We start from the raw sequence: 6,154 nt of genomic DNA on the forward strand, positions 1-6,154 counted from the left end.
AATGTTTGAAAACTTTTTGGCCTGAAATCAAGTTCAGCTTTTTTATAACTGCTACTTTTTTGTAGTCACAGGAACGCAAAACTACGAGCAACAGAGATAATTCCTTGGAAGAAAACCAAACTTTAAGACACACTGCAAGCAGTAAGTAGTAAAAGTAAAAGTATTTTTCAAAGCAATGGCTAAACAAACAAATAAACAAACAACAAATACAAACAAATAAAATGAAGTTATCTAAAACACAGGAATTATATTCTTCCAACATGAAATGAAACAGTAAATAACATTTTAACAAACAGTGAAATTCAGAAAATGAATAACGTGGAACAGAAAATGTTGATTTATTTACACACTATGAAACTTGTGTTGTTGGGGGAACCAGTAGGGAAGTAAAAATCATGAACATAGCAAAGGAGCAAAGGAACAGCAATTTTTGAGAAATATTATTTCATGGTCCATCCTCTAAGGAGCAAAATAAGATAGACTTCTTTCCTACGTGCTGCATGAGGGTGTTGAGACCTGCAAAGATTAAATAATTGTAAGTTAGTCTAACACAATGAATAATTGGGGATGAATTGTGTTAACATTTTTTGTCTGCCTCTGGAGGGGATGGCAAATGAGTTATGTTTTTTAAAAGGTGCCATGTTTCTTTCATGTTATTTTATTCAGACACTTGAAGGGACAGAAGTTTTCTGGAAATCAAATGTCAAAATCCAAATCGATTTAAGGTATCACATTTGTCTGCAAGGAAGAAATAAGAAAAGTTCCTGGGGTTGCTACAGAAGTACTCTGGATATTCCTGTTTATACAGCAACAACAGGATTGTTTAAACACTACGTAACAGGTCAAAGGATCCCTTAACATTTCATGATAAGCCATAGATCTCTTTCTGTTTCTGAGTACAAAGATAGTCTTCTGGTTCAACCAGAACTATGACTTCACTCTAAACTTTAGATAGTAGCATTCCCTTCATTCTGAAATTCCAGTCCTCTGAACAAGTTGTAATGTAGTTTTGCTGGGCAACACGCTGGATTGGCCTGAAAGTGATGTGGGTACTTTTCATAGATGTTTGTTCCCTCTTGCTGTGTGTGTGTGTGTGTGTGTGTGTGTGTGTGTGTGTGTGTGTGTGTGTGTGTGTGTGTGCGTGTGTATGTTTGTATGCATGAAGTTAAAGGCTTGTACATAAAAGGAGCTGGCAAGTCAATAGGATGTTTAAGTATGTATAGATGTGGGTATGTATAATAAAGGTAGGATTGTATAGTTATTTGCCTGTCAAAAAAGGGAAATAGCATAGCCGATGTCACTGTACTGTGGTATCGATAATGAGTATAGGGGAAATGGAAAATTCTTTTTTGCAGAATTAGAGGCAATATAATCAAGTTCTGTTATCTGACGTATAAACACAGTACCTGATAAGTATCAGTGGAGTTGAGAAAAGCACGATTGAAGTGTAAAGTTTAAATAGCAACTGTAAGGGTGATCAGGATGTGTATTTAGCGTTGTTTATTATCATTTGAGGCTGCACACGTACATTTTTTAAAAATAACTTCCAGTAATTGACTCAGAGGTGCCATTCTACACATTTACCCGTTCATTCAGCAACGTGGTGGGTGAGTTAGGATTGGATGTCTTCTGTTGACCATCACATTGTTACACCGTCACTTTTTTTAGTTAATCCAATCAGTTGGTTTTATTACTCGTCTGTTCCCTTTTCTTCAATAAATACCCTAAATACTCTTTGTTTGAATAGGCGGCACAGTGGTGCAGTAGTTAGCACTGTCAACCTCACAGCAAGAAGGTTCCGGGTGCGAGTCCTGGCTCAGGCACGGGATCTTTCTGTGTGGAGTCTGCATGTTCTCCCTGTGCCTGCGTGGGTTCTCTCTGGGTACTCTGGCTTCTTCTCATCATCCAAAGACATCAAGAGGGGACTAGGCTGATTGATACTCTAAATTGACCGTAGGTGTGACTGTGAGAGTGAATGGTTGTCTGTCTCCATGTGTTGGCCCTGTGATGGACTGGTGACCTGTCCAGGGTGAATCCTGCCTCTCGCCCGTAGCCGCTGGGATAGGCTCCAGCCCCCCTGTGACCCTTAACAGGAATAAGGAGAAGAATATGAATGGATGGATGGACTCTTCTCAGACTCCTCCGAGCCTCTTTATTTTAGTCATAGTAGTCACTACAGCAAAAGAGTGTGACTTTTCAGATATCATTTTTTGATCCAATAAAATTTGGTAATCTGTGTTTTGATCACAGACTTGATAAAAGAATGACAGAGCATTGCGGTCTAAGAGGGGAAGCCAATTTGGAAGTGTCATCATCCTGCATTCCTTTTCAAGGTCAGCAGGGGGCAACTTCTATGTCTCACTTCATAATTACCTCAAAAAACAATTTGGTAAATTTTCCTTCCATTTAGTGTAAAATAGACTATAAAGCAGGGCATGTTTTAGGTTGTAGAAATGTTCTGATTGGCAAGGTGCTCTCTATGTCTTAGTTAAATCTATCTGTTGCTCCACTGCAAGTCCTCTATTTCATCCAGACCCGGCCGCCCCAGGCTGTAAAAAGCCAAGATGACAATTGTGAACTCCCACCTTTAAAATGTGACTCCACTAACTGGTGGAAGTTTAAAATGACTGCACGTAAAAAGTCACACTTCCTGTGGTTTGGAAAATCTTAAGAGTTCTCAAACTATTTCGTGAGTTAGCTTTCAGTTACTTGATGTGATGTTACTTTTTTTCACTGTTTGATTCAATGGTGGTTATGACATACATGTGTGTGTGTGTGTGTGTGTGTGTGTGTGTGTGTGTGTGTGTGTGTGTGTACACTCACACACAACTTAAGCATAAAAGGCAGGGAGTAGCCATCTACAGGGTAAAATCTCTTAAAAACAAAGCTTTCTGAGCCTCCTGTATCACACAGGTATACACTTTAATATATTAGCTGTGGGATTTTCCCTGCTCTGAAACATGAGTTAGTTCTTGCACTAGGTGCCTTTCTAGTTCCACATAAGGTACAATACCTATAATTAAAATGTGCTGCAGGAAGTTTGAAAATTGTAGGAACAGGGAATGGAACTGCTCTCAGAGAATGAAAGTAATAACTGCTCTTCCTATTTTACACAGAGGTGTCAGCTCACTGATCTTATGGTTGGAAAAAAGGACTGTACGGAATGTGGTTTGGGCATAATTCTATGAGTTGACTCAGCAGACAGTATTCTGACATTAGAGTACCTTTAAATCTACCACTGAATTACGATATTGTGCTATCTTCATGTTATGTACATTGGCCTACTATGAAGTCATGACAAGCTGGAAGTCAGTTTTTTTTGTTGAGGTATGTTACACACATTACAAATTTACACATATTTGTAGTTACAGGAAGTAGTGATATAAAACCCCAAATAGTCTGAGCATGAAGTATTGTCATTCATAACATTACATGCAATCACCTTTGTAAGTGCAAAGTTGTTCATTGCCAAAGCTGCCCTGTACTGTATCAAGTCTAATTTGGTTTGATGATGTCACACTCAGGTTGTGTGAATGAACGGATATCAGTGTTGACAGCAACAGTTTGCAGTGTGAGAAAGTTTGAGAGCTGCGAAGGCTAGCAAGAGAAGGGACTGGAGGGAAGGGGGAGGAGACAGAGGAGATGCAGAGGTGGGGCATGACTGGAAATAGGTGGTTGAACAGGTCTAGCTCGCCTTTTCCAGGACATGGTTAGGAAATATTGCAAAAGGCACTGAACCAAGAATGTAGGACAAACTCATTATGTATACACATAGGCAACATCAGCAGATGCAACAAACGCTACAGACACGTGCATGCGCACCCACTCACACGCACAAACAGTTTTTTGATTCTTTTCATCTCAAGTCCTACATTAATACCAATACAAATCCTTCAAGAAGTGACTGTGTATGCATTTAATCTTTATCAGGAAATGAAGCTTATTTAAAACTTACCAGTGCACAAGAACTGATATCTGTCATTACTTTGTGTTTTGATAAATATATTTGGACTAAGAATATCTTTGATAGTATTGTGTTTTATTCTGACAAGTGAGCTGGCACCGGCAAAGTCAAACCAAAAGCCACCGAGTGGATTATTCTCATTATCTGGGTGCGATTAAATCAAGATTCACTCAACAATGAAACAGGAAGGAAGCTACAGTAAGTACATCATTTCCCCTCATGTTTCCCAATTTCGAGAGAAAACCAGCATCTCCAGTGAAGAAGATTCAGATTTCCATTGTAATGAATGCTGCACTGTTGAGGATATTGAAAGACTTCAAGACTTCTCATGGAACACGACGAGAATCAAAATGTGGCTTTGTCATCTAATCAACATTTAACATCTGAATTGTGATGACAAGAGGAATGATATTGAAGATGTAAGGTTATAAATCTGTGTAAAGAATTAAAATTCATCATGTCAAATCAATTGTCAAGTCACGTTTATTTTCATAGCGTCAAATCCCAACAAAAGTTATCTCATGACACTTTACAAGTAGAGCAGGTCTAGTACCACACTCCCTCAATGAATTTACACCCAACAATTCTCCATCAGCAAGCACATCTTGCAACAGCGGCGACGAAAACCTTCTATTAACAGGCGGGGACGTCGAGCAGATCCAAGCTCAATGGGGACGGCCTTCTGCTTTGACCGGTTGGGGGGAAACAGAGCAGGAGAGCGGGGCAGAGACAAAGAAAGATAATGGAGGAAGACAGATATGCACAAGGAAAGAGTGGGACAGAGATAAAGAGAGAGAGAAAGGGAAGAGAGAGATGGACAGACGGGGACGTGAGCAGGTGGAAGTACAGGTGGCAGCTGATACTCAGATGCAGCAAAAAAAAAAAAAAAAAAAAAAAACAGGCAAAAAATAAGACCTGCAGTAAGCAGCAACTTTATTGGAAAAACCTGCACATGCTGACTTGTATATGCGCGCGCACGCACACACACACACACACACACACACACACACACACACACACACAAGTGTACAGTATACACTGTATGTGTATATGCATACACACAGGGTGGCACAGTGGTGCAGTGGTTAGCACTGTCGCCTCACAGCAAGACGGTTCCGGGTTCAAGTCCTATTACAGTAGCTTATATATTATTGCAGGGACATGGCTAAGTCCTGCTAGTCTGAACAGTAATGATAGGGTTCAACTAATCTCACTATAGCAATATTATTTTACTGACAACTTCTTTGGGGTCAACACCATTTCTTCAAAAATAACAGAGTGACCCATCCACCTGAATAAAATGCTGGCATTTTGCATTTCTGTTAAGCAGGAATACATATTACCTTAACATACAACCACACAGGGTGGCACAGTGGTGCAGTGGTTAGCACTGTCACCTCACTGCAAAAAGGTTCTGGGTTTGAGTCCCGGCTCGGGCATGGGATCTTTGTGTGTGGAGTCTTCCTGTGCCTGTGTGGGTTCTCTCCAGTTACTCTGGCTTCCTCCCACAGACATCAAGAGGGGACGAGGTTAATTGATACTTGGACAGGTCGCCAGTCCATCGCAGGGCCAACACATTCACACTCACATTCATACCTATGGTAAATTTAGAGTATCAATTAGCCTCGTCCCCAATTGATGTCTTTGGATGGTAGGAGGAAGCCAGAGTACCCGGAGAGAACCCACGCAGGCACGGGTAGAACATGCAGACTCCACACAGAAAGATCCCGTGCCCAAGCCGGGACTCAAACTCGGAACCTTCTTGCTGTGAGGCGACAATGCTAACCACTGCATCACTGTTCCGCCATTGAACAAATCCTATTTACAAATTTCATTTTTCATTTCAGGGCAACAAAATCATTTTTGAAAGTTTCACCAAAGTTTCATAGTTCATAATGAATGTCTTTATACTCACACGAATAGTATCAAAAGCCTCAAACAAAATTGTTTAAAAAAAGACCACAGGAACCAGGTGTCAGTCAAGGTTATATAGGACTTTTGATATCTTGTACATATGTGAAGAAAGAGAGGAGAATGTTTTTGCTATCACCACAGTCACAGTGAAAGAGTGAGGGAAGAATTTCTGTTGTTCAAAATGAAAGTGTAAAGTCAGGAAGCTCCTCATTATTATGCTGTTGGACTTGCATGAGTCAGGCAGCCTATCATCAGCTTGTCTCCAACAGACAAAAA

This window comes from Aulostomus chinensis, chromosome 16, assembly GCF_037954235.1.
Source record: "Aulostomus chinensis isolate RoL2024-O1b breed Wild chromosome 16, RoL_Achi_v1.0, whole genome shotgun sequence".
Taxonomy (NCBI): Eukaryota; Metazoa; Chordata; class Actinopteri; order Syngnathiformes; family Aulostomidae; genus Aulostomus; species Aulostomus chinensis.